This window comes from Notolabrus celidotus, chromosome 13 (genome assembly GCF_009762535.1).
Source record: "Notolabrus celidotus isolate fNotCel1 chromosome 13, fNotCel1.pri, whole genome shotgun sequence".
NCBI classification, from domain to species: domain Eukaryota; kingdom Metazoa; phylum Chordata; class Actinopteri; order Labriformes; family Labridae; genus Notolabrus; species Notolabrus celidotus.
This window is the reverse complement of record NC_048284.1, coordinates 31,247,620-31,265,229: the sequence shown is the minus strand read 5'-3', so window position 1 is coordinate 31,265,229 and position 17,610 is coordinate 31,247,620. Positions and strand designations below refer to the sequence as shown.

General features: G+C 41.7%; 1 long non-coding RNA gene across 1 annotated transcript in view; it reads left to right on the top strand.

Annotated features, from left to right (window-relative positions):
• Positions 1-10,947, top strand: part of LOC117823626 — a 180,051-nt gene extending 169,104 nt beyond the window's left edge. Inside the window, exon 4 of the long non-coding RNA XR_004633439.1 lies at positions 10,698-10,947. This is a non-coding gene — a long non-coding RNA (uncharacterized LOC117823626). The remainder of the gene's footprint in view (positions 1-10,697) is intronic.
• The last annotated feature ends 6,663 nt before the right edge of the window (positions 10,948-17,610 follow it).

Sequence of the window (17,610 nt, the reverse complement as noted above, 5' to 3'; positions counted from 1 at the left end):
ACCTTTCTGAAGGATTGGTCATAGATTTAGTGTTTCTTGTTGTTTTATTTATCAGTATGTCGACGTGTGTCTTGGTACACAGCTACGAACATGTAGCTATGTGGCTATGCTAACTAGCGCTAGCACTTATCCATGATAAATAAAAATCATCCACTAGATCTACTAGAAATAACATAAATAAGACAGAATGCAGCAAAATAAAATAACAGAATGAAATTGAAAAAATTAAACAAATAAGATAGAATACAATAAAACAACATAAAATAAGATATAATAAAATGAAATAAGATAAAACAAAAGAAAATAGGATAGGTTAAAACAAAATAACAGAAAATAAAGTAGTATAAAACAAATAAGATAGAATGAAATAACATAAATAAGATAGAATAAAATGATAAAATAAAAACAATGCTAAAACAATGGTTATGATTGTAATAATACAGTCCAGGGCTAAATATAAATTACTAGTTAAAAGGCTGCATTGTGCAAAATATGACCTCATAGCTTCCCTCAACACACATCGCAATCGTCCCCTTGTTTCTTACTTGACATCAGACAGCTTTATCAGCAGGTGAAGTGGAAAGGCAGGACAGGAAAGGTGGAGCAGAGAGAGAGAGATAATTAGAACGAGGAGAGACTAAGTGGCATGATTGTGACTAAGGGACCATGTTAGTCCACACACAGCATGTTGGGTAAGGAGATAAAGTTGTGTGTGGGCTGTGTCTGTTTAAATTGGTATAACCACTTGTCTGGAGAAATGTGTAACCAGCACAGGAGTGTGGATGAGTGAGTTAACCTGTGAGGAGGACTGCAGGCTGCTGGTGCTAGCTCTGCTAGTGTTAGTCACACTCTGCAATTTGACATTACTCACCAACAGACTCCATGATCCCATTTTTAGCTTTGTTAAATAACTTAAGCTGAGTGTTTTCTTATGTTTGGTCTAGCCCAGGGGTCGGCAACCTTTAACACTGAAAGAGCCATTTGGACTCAGTTTCCACAAAAAAGAAAACACTGGGAGCCGCAAATCCTTTTTGACATCTAACACTACTTGTATCGTTGTTTTAACCTCTCTGCTATGTATAAAGAACTATAGTGTGTTGCTTATGAACTCAATGAAGTATCCCAAATTATTGCAATTATGCTACATTTCAAGTGTCTTTTATTTTGAAATGACACAACAGATCGAGAGTGATTGACAGGATTAAACCATGACATCTTCCACTATCAGTCTGAACTAAAATTAGTCAGTGGAAACGAGGATTTTTAAAATAATCTAACTTTGAAAATATCTAAAATTATCATTTATTCAGAAAACGTATAATCTGTTTCCACGCTATTATCGTAATGCCTGTTCTAAACGCTCACAACAGAACACAGTGGAGGCTGCTTGACTATCGTTTCAGAGGTGAAGGCAGGCTTGACCACAGTCTGATTTGGCATCTTTTTCTGGCTCTCCCTCTCCACCAGCCTCCTGCTCCTCCTCTCTCTCCTCATTCTGTTTTTTAATATAATCAGCGATAGACCACTTCATTTGTGGAAATAGTGAAACCCTTGTTATGAAGTTCTGTCTGTCTTTGGTGTGTGATGCGCGTACGCACACGCAGATAAAAAGGTTGCAGTCTAGAGCCATGGCCTCGCCTGGAGAGTTGTGTTCAGCGTGTTCAGGTTCGCTGTTATATCTACCATAAAGTGCAGCTTTTCTAGCCACTCAGGCTGATCCAGCTCAAAAAAGATGAGCCCTTTGCTGCTCAGCAAAGTTTGCACCTGTTCCAGAGATGCGGCAAAGCCTTTCAGCACCTCCCCTCTGGGACAGCCAGGAGATCAGAGTACGTGCACTCTCCACCTTGTCCAGTAATGAACGGAACTGACGGTGATTTAACCCTTTTGCCATTACTTTATTGACAATCTGAATGACAATATTCATTACCTCTGTGCATTACAATAAAAAAAACCTACTTAAATTGATTAATCATCATTCATTTTCCAAAGCCACAGAGAGCCGCAGCATAAGGATGAAAGAGCCGCATGCAGCTCCGGAGCCGCGGGTTGCCGACCCCTGGTCTAGCCAGTACGTCACAAGTTACATTTATGTTTCAATGACAAAGAAACAAGTTCAGAACACCCTCACCTAAAACCTTAAAGCTCTGGTTATTTTAACCCTTGGTTTTGTTTCTACTAAATGACTAACTGGTACAATTGTTTTTGTTGTGTTGAGTCTGTTCTTCACAGGCTCAGATTGTTCCTCTAAGTGTCTGACAGCTTTACAGACAGGATCCCTTCAGAGAGAGACCTTTTTGTAAAGGGGAAGATGATTTCTTCACAACAGGAACAGCCTTTCCATCACTGTCTTCAAAGCCAGCAGACTCCACAGTGATCCTTCACAGAACACAGCAGTTGCTGGTCTTAATCAGCTTGTAGAGTTATCTTGTGTGACACTGCTGTTCAGCTGAGTGGTTCCAATCCAAATCAGTATCTGTGTGCAAAATAACATTTCAAAGAGGAGCAGTGTGGAGGAGCGGGAGGTTGTTCTCTCATTTGGGGCGTGTGGGAGACCTCCAGATATTTTTAGAGTCAGTGTGTAGTCCGTTCATTCTGGGCTGACACAGAAACGCAGCAGTTTAAAATGATGTGACCTCCTCCTGCAGATAAACAGAGCTTAAGCATGGCCAAAGTTAAGGATACCACAATTTCCCTTAACCAAAAACAACACTGAGGGCCTAATCTACAAAGATCTCAAATAACGAGTGCTGTATTGCGTGTGCAAACGAAAACATTGCACATGCTATTTCTGGGCGTGTTGCGGGTGATCCACTATGACTGCATGTGCAAATGCTAACAAGTGCAAAAGTGGTGCTGACCGCTCTATTTTAATGAGGATTTTGCGTGTGCTACCGGCTGTCACCATGGAGAGTTTGGTAGAGCAGAGTGGCTGTAAACAAAAAAGGAAAATTGAAGCCATGGAGTTGGAGGTCTTGGTGGAGGAGGGAAATAAACACATCGGTGAATTCCAGGAGAGACATCTCAGTGTTGCCAGAAGAAATGTGATTTGGGAGGCCATCTGTGAAAAGGTGAATGCTGTGAGAAAAAACAGAAGATCTGCCTATTAAATAAAAAGAAGATGGCAGGAGTTGCTGCAGCAACAAAGAACGGATGGGTTACAGGCCATTGATCAGGAGGTGAGAGCTGTGTCCAATGTTGCGCACACTCCACCGGGACACTCGTTCATTACGTACGGGTGGACACTGGGAGACGCCAGTGCGCTGGAATGATCCAGATGCAAGAAAATGCAGTGTTGCAAGGAGTTTCTCCATAGGAGATATGGCATGGCTCCTTTTTGTGACTGGCTCCAAATCAGTCCTTAATTAGGTCATCCAGCAGCTCAAAAATGGCATTGCTGGATAGACGATATGTCTCTACTATTTTTATTTCTGACAGTCCAAATATGTTGGCACGTGCACCAAGGATTCTCTCTCTCCATCTTCTATCATTGCATTTATGCCTCCTTCTCACCACAATGACCGCAGCCATTTGTGTGTAACGCTGTGCCAGTTTGGACCTGCCTTTCAAACGTGCTAAATATAGACGCAAAAACACTGCCCGCTATCTGCTTCAGGTTTGATAAATCACATTGAATGTGCTAAATGATTATATTTGCATCTCCTCCTCCCATGTATTCTGCATATTCATGAAGGCAAACACGCTAAATGGGTAGCGAGTGCTATTTTGCTCATTTGACAGACGCAATCCTCGGTGCTCCCGGTTTGTACGTCTGCTTTGAGTGCGCTATCAAGTTTGCACGTGTTTTTATACACGCAAACCTTTAGTAGATCTGGCCCTGAGTCTTTAAAATGACTTTGAATATTGAGCATAACCTGGAGTTTGAAGATCTGTGTGATGCAGCATTCTTGACGGGCCATAAGAAAGCATAAACATAAAAAAGAGGGAGTAAAAAAACAGTTATAAGGAAAGAAGCACGAGGGAGTGAAATGAAAAGGCTGTGAGAGAGATGGGAGGTGGAGACAGAAAAGTGGAGCAGAGAATCAGACACGAGTGTCCCTGCAGTCCCATGGCAGCGGCAGCACTTTCACAGCTCTGCACAAAAGACTTAATTCTGATTGTCAGCATTAAGAAGGTTTGAAATGAAAGCTGACTAAGTGTCTCGGTCACTGTTTAATTGTATTGAGTCAGTCTGAATGTGTGGTGACGATGAACATGGCCCCTGTGCTCTGAGCAGTAATTAGAGAGCTGACTGAGTATAATGTGATCAGAAATCATAATCCATACTGAGCGAGAGGAGCGGCACAGGGTTTGAACCAGTGGGAACTAAGAAGCTTGTGTCTGCTAATGACCACGACTCACTTCACTGTGACTGATGGAGAGCTGCTGATGTGTGAGAGAGGACATCTTAGCCAAAGTTTCACAGTTCGCCGACGATCTCTGCGACTGGTCCACATCCAAATCCCCACAGCTCGCCGCCTCCAAACTACAACAATGCATCACTGAAATAGAAGACTGGACAAACCTCTGGAGAACCACCCTCAGAACAAGTCCTGTCGGAGCCCCTCTCTGTCTCTGGGGATGCCACAAGGCTCAATACTAGGTCCAACACTATTCTCTGTTTACATAAATGATATCCCCTGTTTCGCTGGAGACTCAGCCATTCATCTGAACGCAGACGATACTATTCTTTATGCAGCTGGCCCCTCCCCTGAGGCAGTACACATGTCACTGCAATCAAGTTTTAACAGTATCAAACAGGCACTCTCCTCCCTACATCTCATGCTGAATTCCCCGAAGACCAAGATCATCTGGTTTGGTTAAAAGAGCTGTGTCCCAATTTCACCTCCTGACATCGTAACCCTCAGTGGATCTAACCCAGAGCAGGTCTCTGAATACAAGTATCTGGGTATTTGGCTGGACGACACTCTGACACTCACAAATGACAGTTCTTCCCATGTTGGATTACTGTGACGCCATCTACCATTCTGCCTCCAAATTTACCCTGCAAAAGCTGGACTCTCTCTATCACTCTGCCTTACGTTTCCCACAAATACCTGTTTCAGAACTCACCACTGCACTTTATACTCCTCTGTAAACTGGCCATCCTTACACATCCGCCGTGAAATACACCAGCCTCCCAGATCCTCCAGCTCCTCTATTTTAGCTGTTCCTAATAGGAGAACAAAAACATTTGGTGACGCTGATTTCAGCCACTACGCTCCTAAACTATGGAACAGCCAGCTGGAGGATCTGAGGGGAGCTGATAGAGATACTGAGACTTTTAAACATAAACTACAAAAGTATTTATTCAGTCAAGTTTTAAGTTGGGTTTAACAATTTTATTTATTTTTTACTGTTATATTGATTTAAATGTTTCTTTTTTATTTTATAAATTTAAACTGTTTATTTTATTTTTATTTATTTATCTACTTAGTTTGATCGACATTTTTAGCCTTAATTTTATTTTCAACTCTTAACCTTACCCTTTTTAAATGTATTCATTTTAACTTTTTATATTCGTACTATTAATTTGACGCTTTAGCTTATTTTGATTACACATGATCTTTATTGTTGTTGGTGTGCATTACTCTCTTTTTTTAAATCCACTTTGTTTTTTCATGTTTTGTCATTATTATTTCTGCTTCTTTCTTGTTTTCAATCACTGTAAAGCACTTTGGGTTGCATTTGATGTGTATGAAAGGTGCTCTTTAAATAAAGCTTGATTGAATTGATTGGTACATGGTAATATACAAAACTCTCCTTGGACTGTCACCTCCCTATCTATGTAGCCTGTTACAATCTGCACCTGCCACTTACAACACATGCTCAGCCAACCTTATCCTACTGAAAATCCCCAAAACACATTCAGTCATTGGTCAGTCATCATTTCAGTCTGCTTTGCCCACAGACTGGAACAATTAACAGAAAACTTTAAAACTGGTCCACTACATCTCAAAATCAGCCTTCAGGGACTCTCTCATGGACACTTTTAACACACCTGCACCTGCTTTTATTCCTGGACTCCTGCTGTCGCTGTTGGTTATTTGCTCTGTTCTGTCCTGTCATGTTTAACTTGTCTTTGAAGTTTGATTACCCTTGTGTTTGTTTCTGTCATTACTGTTATCCCTGACTCTTTGCCCCTAAAAAGGAGAATTTGTTCTTGATGACTTACCTGGTTAAATAAAGGTTAAATGAAATAACTACAAATAATCACTGTCGAAACCCAATGTGTCATCTTCGCCTGAAACCAACACCTGCAGTTCAACAGCATCAACCTCACACTTCACAACCAGACAATAAACGTCAGCAAGCAGGCAATATTTCTCGGCATCACCTTCCAAAGCAACATGACCTGGACCAAACACATCAATAACCCGGAACACAAAGCACACACCCGTCTGAACCACCTCAAAGCCCTCTGTGGAAAGCATGGCGCATCACCCTCCACAATAACCAAATTTTACCCCACATACATCCGTCCACTATTCGATATAGTACTCCATCCCAGCCTGGATCACCCTCTCAGACCACCAACTTCACCGTCTACAGTTAATACAGAACAGGGCGCTTAAACTGGCACACAGACTCCCACCCTTCATCAGCAACCACTACATTCCCTCAATATCAGGCATCCAGACCATTGTCGTGTCTTAACAGCCCGTGATGTGCAGATGTACAATGAACCTCGTGACACTGGCCAGCTTGAATAGTAATTCGATTTATTACAATCAAACAGCATCAGCATCAGTAACAAGCATCACGGCTGCTTGGAGGATGACCGGGCCAGATGAAGTCGCCTCTCTTCTGTCTCCAAGTTCTGGCTTAAATACTATGAAGGTGCACTCAAATTAGAATGAGGGTGTCCTTCAAACATACACATATATGGACTCTTCAACACAAGTTTCAAGTTAGCTGCTATTTGACTCCATTTATGAGCGCCTTGTTCTAAGTATTGACAAAGACGTCAGCTGTCACTGTCAACCATATATTTGCCTATGTCAAAGGTGATCTTTTTTAGGCCCTTCCTAGAGACTCCTGGAGCCTACTATTGTAACTCATTCTTGTGGGTCCCCTTGACTTATTTTAAACAACACAGACTAGCAACATATACTTAATCTTTTGTGGTTGAATATCAGATACTTCACCATCAAACAACTCATGGTTGTGAGGTTGGGTGGATGTTACTTATGTTTCTCCATGTGTCTATGCTTGTAGAGACTGTGGCAACAATTTTCCTTGCTAAGGACAATAAAGGTCTATCTATCTAGTAAGGCACCATCGGTGTTAGCTGATCTCATTCACACACATTCACACTTTGCTGATCAAGACCGAGCAATTCGGGGTTCATTGTCTTACCCAAGGACACTTGGGCATGTGACTGCAGGAGCTGGGATTGAACCGGCATCCTTTTGATTGATAGACGACTGACCCCCAATTTATACATGACGTGCCGCGTCGCGTTACGGTTGCGCCGCGCTCTGCACCATTTTTATTTTTGGACTCTCTAAATTTGAAAACAAGTACTTTCCTCTAAACCTGCTCATTATTTGGAGAGCTCACATTTAAGCAGCTATTTGGAACTTTATAGATAAAAAAAACGTATAGTGGTTGGCCTGAAAGATGCATGACTTTATTATTACTATTTTTTTTATATTTTGGGGATTTTAGACCTTTGTTTCAGAGAGGACGGGACAGTGGATAAAGCAGGAAACCGGTGGAGAGCAGGGGAAAGGGGCCACAAGCTGGAGTCGATCTCGGGAGCCTGCTATATGGGCGTGCAACTTAACAAGTCTGCACCCCCATGTTTTTATTCCTAAATGGTAGAATTATGACCCTGGTTTTTCAGTGTTGGAGCTTTTCTAATGTGCTGTTGCTCTATTAACAGAACTAGGTGAGAAAGGTGGATTAATTAAACCCTCAGGAGGCTTAAAAAAACACCAGATTTAGACTCAGTTTGCTCGAACAGGTCTGAGGGTTTGTCCTACATTTAAAAGAATGAAGATGCTCCTTGAAGGCATCGTCTCACACACACTGTTTATTGCATTAGCTTGGAGCTGAAGATCTGAGTTTATCTCTACTTTTATACTTAATGATTGGTGGATGTTACTTGACAGAAATGAATATGAACATAAAGAAGGGTCGTCAGAGTTAATGCGTTAATCGGGGTGCAGTTACAGTCAGAAAGCAAAGTGTTAGTTTTTTAATCATGATATTTTATTCCCTTTTGGCACACTGCAGCGAGACACAGCTGCGTCTCTCTGCACCTGCTGCTGTCGTGATGGAAAATAACATCAACACAGAACTTTTGAACGAAACAGATCACCTTAAAAACTCCCAGATGCCTCAGATGACAAGTCAAATAATCTGGAACAGAATGGAATCATCACTGAGAAACTTTGAGTATGAGCTGCCAACTGCGTCGTGCGCAAACACATCACAAAAGCTGGCAGAGCTCTATATTGGTGTGTCGCTACAGGGTTACCATTATGAGGATCAAGAGTTTCATGCATACCAACCAAACTGGAACTCCTGAAAAATGCAAATAAACATCAGTGAGTTAACAAAACTATCTTTGAGTATCTGCACACCAAACAGTGTTTTTTGCAGAATAAGCACTTTGAAGCTGTCTCTTCCTGCTGAGTCATGGTGTCACCGCACACTCATGAAGCCGTGCAGCATTTGTTCGAATAAAAAATCGAAAAGTCATGATCATAAAGTGAATATCATTACATTAATTTAATTCCCAAATCCGTTAAATCAGCAGTTCAAACTGTCATAAATCCTGATTTACTGTTGAAGCTCTGCGATGAATCATTGGACTGCCCTCATATAAAGAACTTTAGGTTCATATTTCATCCATGTGTGTAGTTTCATAGTGACGAGCTGGCAGCTGAAGAATACAACAGTCCTACATCCTGCAGGACGGAGCAGTCCCTGAGCCTGCTGGTGCAGGACCGTGTGCTGAGGTACCATCTGTGTGACAACAGAAGGCAGGAGAGATTTTGGCAGAAGTGATCGGGGTCTTTGATGAATCCTCCATGTATGACTTTATTCTCTTGATGAGCTAAGCAGTTTTTTCCACCTTCTTTAGGCCTAAAGAGATGGGGACGTTGTCGGCCTGACTGTCCAAAGAGGCCAGCCAGTTTATTCTGACTCAGAGTTTGAAAAGCCAAGCAACAACGTTGACCCTACTTTGGCAGATTTATACAATAATATGATGTACAATCTATGCTTTTGGACCAACATTAGTGACCATGTGCCTTTCATGGGAAATACCAATAGCTCTTGTGGATTCTCAGTAAAAAGAAGTCCTGTGTGGGACCATTTCACCCCAAAGTACAGTGATGGTGTCATCTGTGAGCTGTGCAATGCAGCAGTGGGACAAAGCATAACGACAATGCAATAACATCACAGAGGCAAATTCACTCAGGCCTCAGGGAATGATGGAGGACAACCAACTGACTCCTCATCCCTAAAAAGAAGCAAAACGATGTTGAGGTTATAAAAATGTTTGAATCTATGTTAACGAAAGATTTCTAAAGATAGTCTACACTCGCTTCAGAACAAAACTCTCTAATAATCATATTATCTCTCTCTTTTCATCTCCCTCTATCCCTCTTTTCAAACCCAACACGGTCTCAGCAGATGTGTGTCTAACATGAGTCTGGTCCTGCTGGAGGTTTCTGCCTGTTAAAGGAAGTTTGTCCTTGCCACTGTAACTTGCTAAATGCAGCAAAGTGCTCTGCTCATGGTGGATTAAGATGAGATCAGACTGAGTCGTGTCTGTAAGATGGGACTAGATCTTATCCTGTCTTGAGCATAGACTGTATAAATAATGGACGTAGTATCCGTGAAGTCACCCATCTGTTTCTGAAAGCTGTTTTGAAGCCAGTCGGCGGCGGAAGCCATATTGGAAATGTTGAACTCAAAAGACTGTGAGGTAAAGAGGCGGGGTTTGAGCCTCCTAGCCAACAGCTATGTGTTCCTGCCTGTCAGTCAAGTCAGTCATGTCCTTATTTGGGCAAAAACTTGTAATCTTAATATCTTCTGAACTGTTGCGTTAGAAAAAAATTCACCCCTGTACAGTGTGTGCCGATAGAGAGATTAGCTATATAAACCAAAGCCGTTTTTTGAACCAGGCTGTAAACATGTTTATTAATTCTATAAAGATCATCTCGTCTCCTCCGGTGTTTCTGCAGCCAGCCTCAAGCGGAGTCTGGATGAACTGCAGTTTATAACACTTTCGCATGGGCCTCATATTTTGAGACCAGAGGTTGTTGGGTCTTTGTTAATAATAGAACATAGATTCAACCTTGAACTGCTCTGTTTGGAAAGAGTCTTCAGATAACATTTGTTGGGATTTGGTGCTAATGATTGATTGATCCCTGTGCAGTTTGAAGGTATGCACACAGGTCAGGTGTGTCCAGATTCACCAACCTCTATGCTTTACACTCATAACCCCAATGTGTTTGGGTTTTTCATTTCACTCTGTGGCTGCAGGCTGTGCAGGTCTTATGTGCCAAAAGCTGAGCTGAGGAGTGACTCTGGGATCGATTCGGGGAGTCATTAACCTTTAACTTCATCGTGCTCAGACAGAAAATTGTGGAAAGCCTGAAAAGTAATGTGATCATGGCGTCAATATAGTTTGGAGTCTTCAGACGGTGTGTGGACAGTGATTGATTGTTCTCTTCCCACAGGAGGAACTGAAGGAGAGGATGTGTTCGGAGCCTCAGGCACTGCAGAGGTGTGAAGATGGAGCCCTGACCTCAGGTGGTAACTCCACCTCATAATACTCACCTCACAGTGAGTATTTCATCTCGTCCCTGATGTCCTCACCACAAAGACATCTGTGTGGCTGTAAAAACCACATTAAGTCATAAAGGCAGGCACAGAATGTCAGCGCTGAAGATGAATAAAGGGCAGGCTCTAAAATGTGAAAACAACGGCTGGTAGATATGGATCAAACATGTGGAAGGAAAAGGTTGTGTTACTGAGAAGTCTGCTTTGGGGAACTGGTGTGTCTGTGAAACCAGCCCCAAATATTAGTGTGCCTTCACAGGTTTTATATAGGGAAGGTTGGCAGTGTGCACCATATCTCAGTGAGAACACTCGCTCTGTGAAAGCTGCTCTGTTTAACCTCTAGGACAAAAACCACAGGCTGAAAACATCGTAAACCAGAATCCAGATATCTGCATGAATAACGAGGAGCAACTAAAGCTCCTGTTTATGAGGGAGGCTGGTATTTTTTAAGCCTGAGCCCTATTTTACAAATTAACAGGAACAAGAAGTTACAGGTGCAACAGCAGACTACTTCAGCCTGCAGATGTGAAGCAGGCTGTAATGGATGTAATGTTTTCCCTGGAAAACTTATTCTCAGTGTCTGACAACATTAAGAAAGGATCCCTACAGAGACAGACCTCTTTGTTAAAGAGAGAGAGGTATTTTTAACCACAAACAGCTGTTCTATCTCCCTCTTTAAAGCCATCAAACTCCATTCAAAATAACAACCTTTAATTGTGCCTCACAGACCACTGGAGTTACGATCTACCAATGCTCGGCTCTGATAGTTTCTCTCCTCTCACATAAAGTTAGTGTTTTTAATGGATGCTGCAGATCCAATAAACACTTTTTAACACACAACATCATAAAGAAGTGAAGATTTGAGGCAGCGATGGAGCAGCATGTGTATGTTCTGTGAGGTAAAGTGACTCATGTTAATGGAGTCTGGTGGCTTAAATAAAAGTGATGTAACAGATGTTTCAGGTTTCAAAAGAAGCATCTTAATATCAAACAAGAAGTCCATCTCTGCAGGGATCTTTCCTTTAATGTTGTCAGACACTTCAAACAGCAGACAGGAACATTCAGAGGACACTGCTGCTTCTGAAGCTGGTTTTATTGCTGAAGGCTAAAATATTGTATTTCAGACTTTATGACAGTCTTCAATACTTTAGACCTCGATTTATGGAAATTAATGAATATAGAGATGAACAAATAAACAAACAATAAAAACAGGGCTAGGATCCCAAAATACAGGATTGACATTAAAGAAACGTTAAAGCACATTTTTAAAAGTAGTAGTAATGATGATAATAATAATAATAATAATAATAATAATAATAATAATAATAATAATAATAATAATAATAATAATAATATCATTATTATTATTTTTTTTAATTATAATTATGATTGTGGTTGTTGTCATGTTATTATCATTATCATTATTATTATTATTAGGATTATTATTAATATTCCTAAAAATTAATATTATTATTAGTAGTAGTATTAGTATTATTATTACACTTATAAGAAAATATACTGATATACTATCAAAATTACTACTACTCTTTCTACTACTACTACTACTAATAATAATAGTAATAATAATAATAATAATATATAATATCAACAGTATTTCTACTTCTACTACTACTACTTCTAATAATAATAATAATAATAATAATAATGATAATATATAATATCAACAATATTTCTACTTCTAATAACAATAATAATAATAATATCAACACTTTTACTACTACTACTAATGATAATAATAATAGTATTATTATTATTACTTTAATAATAATTATCTTTATTTATAGAGCTCTTTTCAAAATCTGCATTACTAATTGCTTAACAATGCATCAAAATCATGAACAATTTAAAGGACCATCCAGTTAGTGCATCTGCCATTACTATTAAGTAAGTAAAGTAAACACAATAATAAAAATAAAACAGGACACTGTGCACGACAGTTCTGATCAAATAAAATCAGGAAATGCTCTTCGATAAAAGCATGCTTTTGAAAAATGACTTATACGAGAGCACAGAATCAGGCAACCTAATGTCCTCGGGCAGATCATTCTACAGCTGTGGGGCCCGGACTTAGAACGCTAAAACAGGCACAATGTTGTCATGATTCTTGGTTTTGGATAAAAGTGAGTTCTGGACCATCTGAAGCCTATCAAGGGATTTTTGGTTCCGACAGGTAAAAAGGCTGTTGCAGTAATCCAGCCGTGTTGATATGAAAGCATGTAAAATCACCTCTGTGTCCTCAAAAGTTTGAAAAAGATTCAACCTTTGAAATATTTCTAAGATGATGAAAACATGGCCCTGTGATAGGTTGGCGACCTGTCCAGGGTGTACCATGCCTTCCGCCCAAAGCCAGCTGGGATAGGCTCCAGCCCCCCGTGACCCCTAACGGGATAAGCGGTCAAGATAATGGATGGATGGATGGATGAAAACATGGCCGTACAAGTTTTGTGATGTGATGTTCAAAGTTCAAGATGCTGAGGTTCCTAGCAAAGAGCTTTATCTGCTTCTAATGGCTTTTTTATTTCTATTTCCAGTGAGTGTTTTATCAATTGGATGATACATTTAGCATGACTCAGAAATAAAAAGACACAAAACTAAAACACACTAAGGTTATCTCTCATCAGCGTAGATCCAAACCATAAACTTTAAACCATTTCTCTAATAATGAGACATCTGCTTTCATCACATTCACCAAACTCCACTGATTTAAACCAGAATACAGTACTGGAGAAAATGTCTGAGAGCAGCTTGCCTTGCTGTTATAATGAAGCTGATCCAGTGAGGCTGGTGGTCTGGGCCCGACAGAGCAGAGGGCTGGTATAAATAGCTTCCTCAACCAATAGTGTCGACCCAAACTGTCGTGCTGGTTTTAATTCAGCTCCTTTTCTTCTCTTCATGCCGACTTTCCAGGAGGCGTGTTTGCAATGTGGGTGCACAGAGGCAGATCATCAGGGATCTGCTTTTATGTCGTATGAATATTTTAGCAGCAGGCAGACCAAAGCGAGCACACTTTGTTCCTTGGAAATCTACTTTTGAGACTTATTTTTCTCTGGGAATTTGCACACTGACCCCAAAACGTCAGCTCTGCATTGTCTGCTCAGGATGACACGGTGGGACGAGCAGTAGAAAACACAACACGTCCCCTCACAATGACAGAGTCTGCAAAGAAAAGCACCCTGCTGAGAAGTCACATAGAAATGTCTAATGCTGCATCAAAACCTGGTCTACATTCTTTCAAGTGGAGTTTACTTTCCTTTATATTGTGTTCTTTGAAGCTCTTTTTGAGACATTAGCTTGTTAAAGTGATCTGTGTCAGAAAAACGGTTTGAATGTCTCATTATGGAGTACCTACAGGGTCTTAAAGTCTTGAAGGTCCCATATAGTGCTATTTTAAGCTGCTTAAAACATCTCCTAGATGTCTTTATCGAAGTTTTGAATTCAGTTGCAAAAAACCTCACAGATTCAGCCTCTGTGGAAGATCTGCAGCCTGTCAGTTTATAACCTCATTATCCATTCAGGGATCTGAGAGGGCGGGAGGATATTGTAATTCTTTGCTGATTGGCTGCATGAGAGTTCAGAGTGGTGCAGATGAATAAAGAGACAGAAAGTTTCAATAAAACTCTGCCTACTGACCAATCGTCAGTAGGCAGGCTCCGTGAGCTGATCATGAGGGGTGATGACAGACTTCACAGACATTTGACCAACCTGTGAACATGTAATAAATATGAATAAAGGTTATGGATTACGTTTTTCCATATACTATTTCAACAAAGACTAGAACAGGCTAACATCAGAGCCTTAAAGTTCCTGCACTTATGTAAGGGATAATGTATGCAGTGGCGTGGAATTGCGTATGGACAGTAGGGACGAGTCCCTACCAATCTGAAACGATGAAAAAATTGTCGATGTCCCGACCAATGTAAAAATCAAACCTACACCCTTGAATGTATGGTTAGCAGGTAGTTATGGGAAGTAGAATCTTGGGGGGTGGGGTGGCGCGCAGCTGGGGGGGTGTTACTACGGCAGCCATTGGGGTGTCCCTCCATGCCCCCGCGGCCTGGTCCATCAGTCACAGGGCGTGGGTGGGGGGCGTGACTGGGCCGTCTGGGGGGGGCGGGGGCGATTGGCCCTGCTGCCTCCGCCCTCCCCCCGCTCCGGCGCGCCGGTTGGCGGGCTCTGGTCCTGGTCCTGCCCGTCTGCCTGGCTGTCTGCTCCTGGTGCTGGGCCCCCTCGGCCCTGGTGGCTCCTTTGGCTCTGTCTTGGGGGGCTGTGGGGGCGGTGTTGTGGGGGTGTCCCTTGGGGGGGCTGCGGGATCTCTCCCCCCTCGCCCCCCTTTCCTCCTACTGGGTGACCTGGGGGTCGCCCTGGGTGCTCCGGCGGTACCTGTTTGCTTCCGGTCTCGGTCCTTGGCTTGTCCCCTGGCCTGGGTCTCCCGCGGCGGGTTGAGTCCTTCGGTCTGACTGCTCTCGCGGCCCGGGTGCCGGGCCGTACCGCTCGGCTGATCTGACCCAAGTGGTTTCATCTGCACCAGTGGTGGTCTCGTTACACAAATAGAACACAGCACGGCGGCAACCCTCTGCGACCCAAGCTTCAGTAATGATTGTGGACACTAAGGGTTGCTTAATCATTAGCATCACCCCACAGATTTTTTTTGCCATCATGGTGAGATGGTCCCTCTCCATCTAAGTGTGTTAGGTCTCTCTCCTTCTCTTTCCCTGTCCCTTTGTATATCCTTATGTAATCTTTCTTTTACTTTCTCTTATTTTTATTTTTTTTGGCCCACCTAGGTGTGCACGCCCTCTTTTACAGAACATGATATTAGCTGTCAATAAAAGATAGGCCAGAGTTCTAAGAGGGATGGTGATGGTTGCATGCACACAGTCACAAGCACAGAAGAAAAAGGTTTTCTTTCTTTTCTTTTGCTGCAAGAATAAATTGCATTAATATTTGACAGTTTGTGACAAACATGACACAAACCAGAAATATATATGCAGACAAGAGAAAAAAAAAAAAAAAAGGAAGTAGAATCTTGGCAGGGTGACACAAGACCCTGACTTCACTTGCCTGCCCTGAAGGATACATTATCCCACTTATTACCCAGCTACTGACTTAAGATACAAACATGCTGGTAAAAACAATGATTAAAGATTATTTTATTGATCTAAAATGATTTATGTTTACAGTTTTAAAAAAATAGTCCCAGTGATTCCTCGTCAGTTGAAACTGTCCACATTCAGCTCTCCTTCTTCTCTGAGCGCTGCAGTTCACACACCTTTAGTAAGAAAGTAATGTCACAACTTTGAACCCTGCTGCTATCATCACCACCACTCATGGTTTAACTTTCTTTGTAGAGTTCACTAACCTAAAGTTTCTCTCACCTGATCAGCTCCTTCATCATATTGATGGACAGGATAGCCTGCTGATTTAGCATGCTAACCAAAACTAGCGTTTTAGCCATAGACTGTATAAATAATGGACGTAGTATACGTGACGTCACCCATCTGTTACTGAGCGCTGTTTTGAAGCCAATCGTCGCAAGAGCCATATTGGAAATGCTGAACTCAACCTAACTTAGTGTGAGGTAAAGAGGTGGGCTTTGAGCCTCCTAGCCAACAGCTATGTGTTCCCACCTGTCAGTCAAGTCAGTCATGTCCTTATTTGGGCAAAAACTCGTAATCTTAATATCTTCTGAACCGTCAAATTAGAAAAAAAATTCACCCCCGCACAGTGTGTGCTGATAGAGAAATTAGCTACGTAGACCAAAGCCGTTTTTTGAACCAGGCTGTAAACATGTTTATTTCCGCTGTAAAGATCGTCTCCTTTGAATTGGTGTGTATGTGGTTTCAGGTGTTTCTGCAGCCAGCATAAAGTGGATTCTCGATGAACTGCAGTTTATAACACCTCCGCATGGGCTTCATATTTTAAGACCGGAAGTTGCCGCTTGGTTTAACTTCATATTTTTCTGATGTCATAGTTTGCTCTGAGTTTGGAGCAAGCGGCAACCTCCGGTCTCAAACGATGAAGCCCACACGGAAGTGTTATAAACTGCAATACATCAAGAATCCACTTGAGGCTGGCTGCAGAAACACCGGAAACCACATAGACATGAATGGGAAAAAGACGATCTTTGCAGCATTAATAAACATGTTTACAGCCTGGTCCAAAAAACGGTTAGGCCAAATGAAGCTAATCTCTCTAATGGCACACGGGGAGGGGGTGGAATTTTTTTCTAACGCAACGGTTCAGAAGATATTTAGACTTTGAGTTTTTGCCCAAATAAGGACATGACTGACGTGCCTCCCGGTTGGGAACACATAGCTGTTGGCGAGGAGGCTCACACTATGTCACACTCTACCTGGTTGAGTTCCGCATTTCCAATATGGCTGCCGCCATCGATTGGCTTCAAAACAGCTCTCAGGAACAGATAGGTGACGTCACAGATACTACATCCATATTTTATACAGTCTATGGTTTGGAGATGTGTTCATGGTCCAGTTCATGTGATGTAATGCAGCCACAGTTTAACAGCATGTCTCTAAGTGAGACATTTTAATTGAGTGTTATCACTTCTTTGTTCCCTTTTGTGTGTAACTTCATGTGGTCTGCCCTCATTGTTGACGCAGTCTGACGTGGTTGGCACAATCAAACACTTCAGATTGGCTGGAGTCTGGTGGCCAAACTGAAGAAAGACTCTGAATAAACACAATTAAGCATCATTAAATATATATCGATGTTATGTCAACTTTAAGTCTCTCTATTTTCTGTTTAAAGTAATGTTTATATGTGGATAAT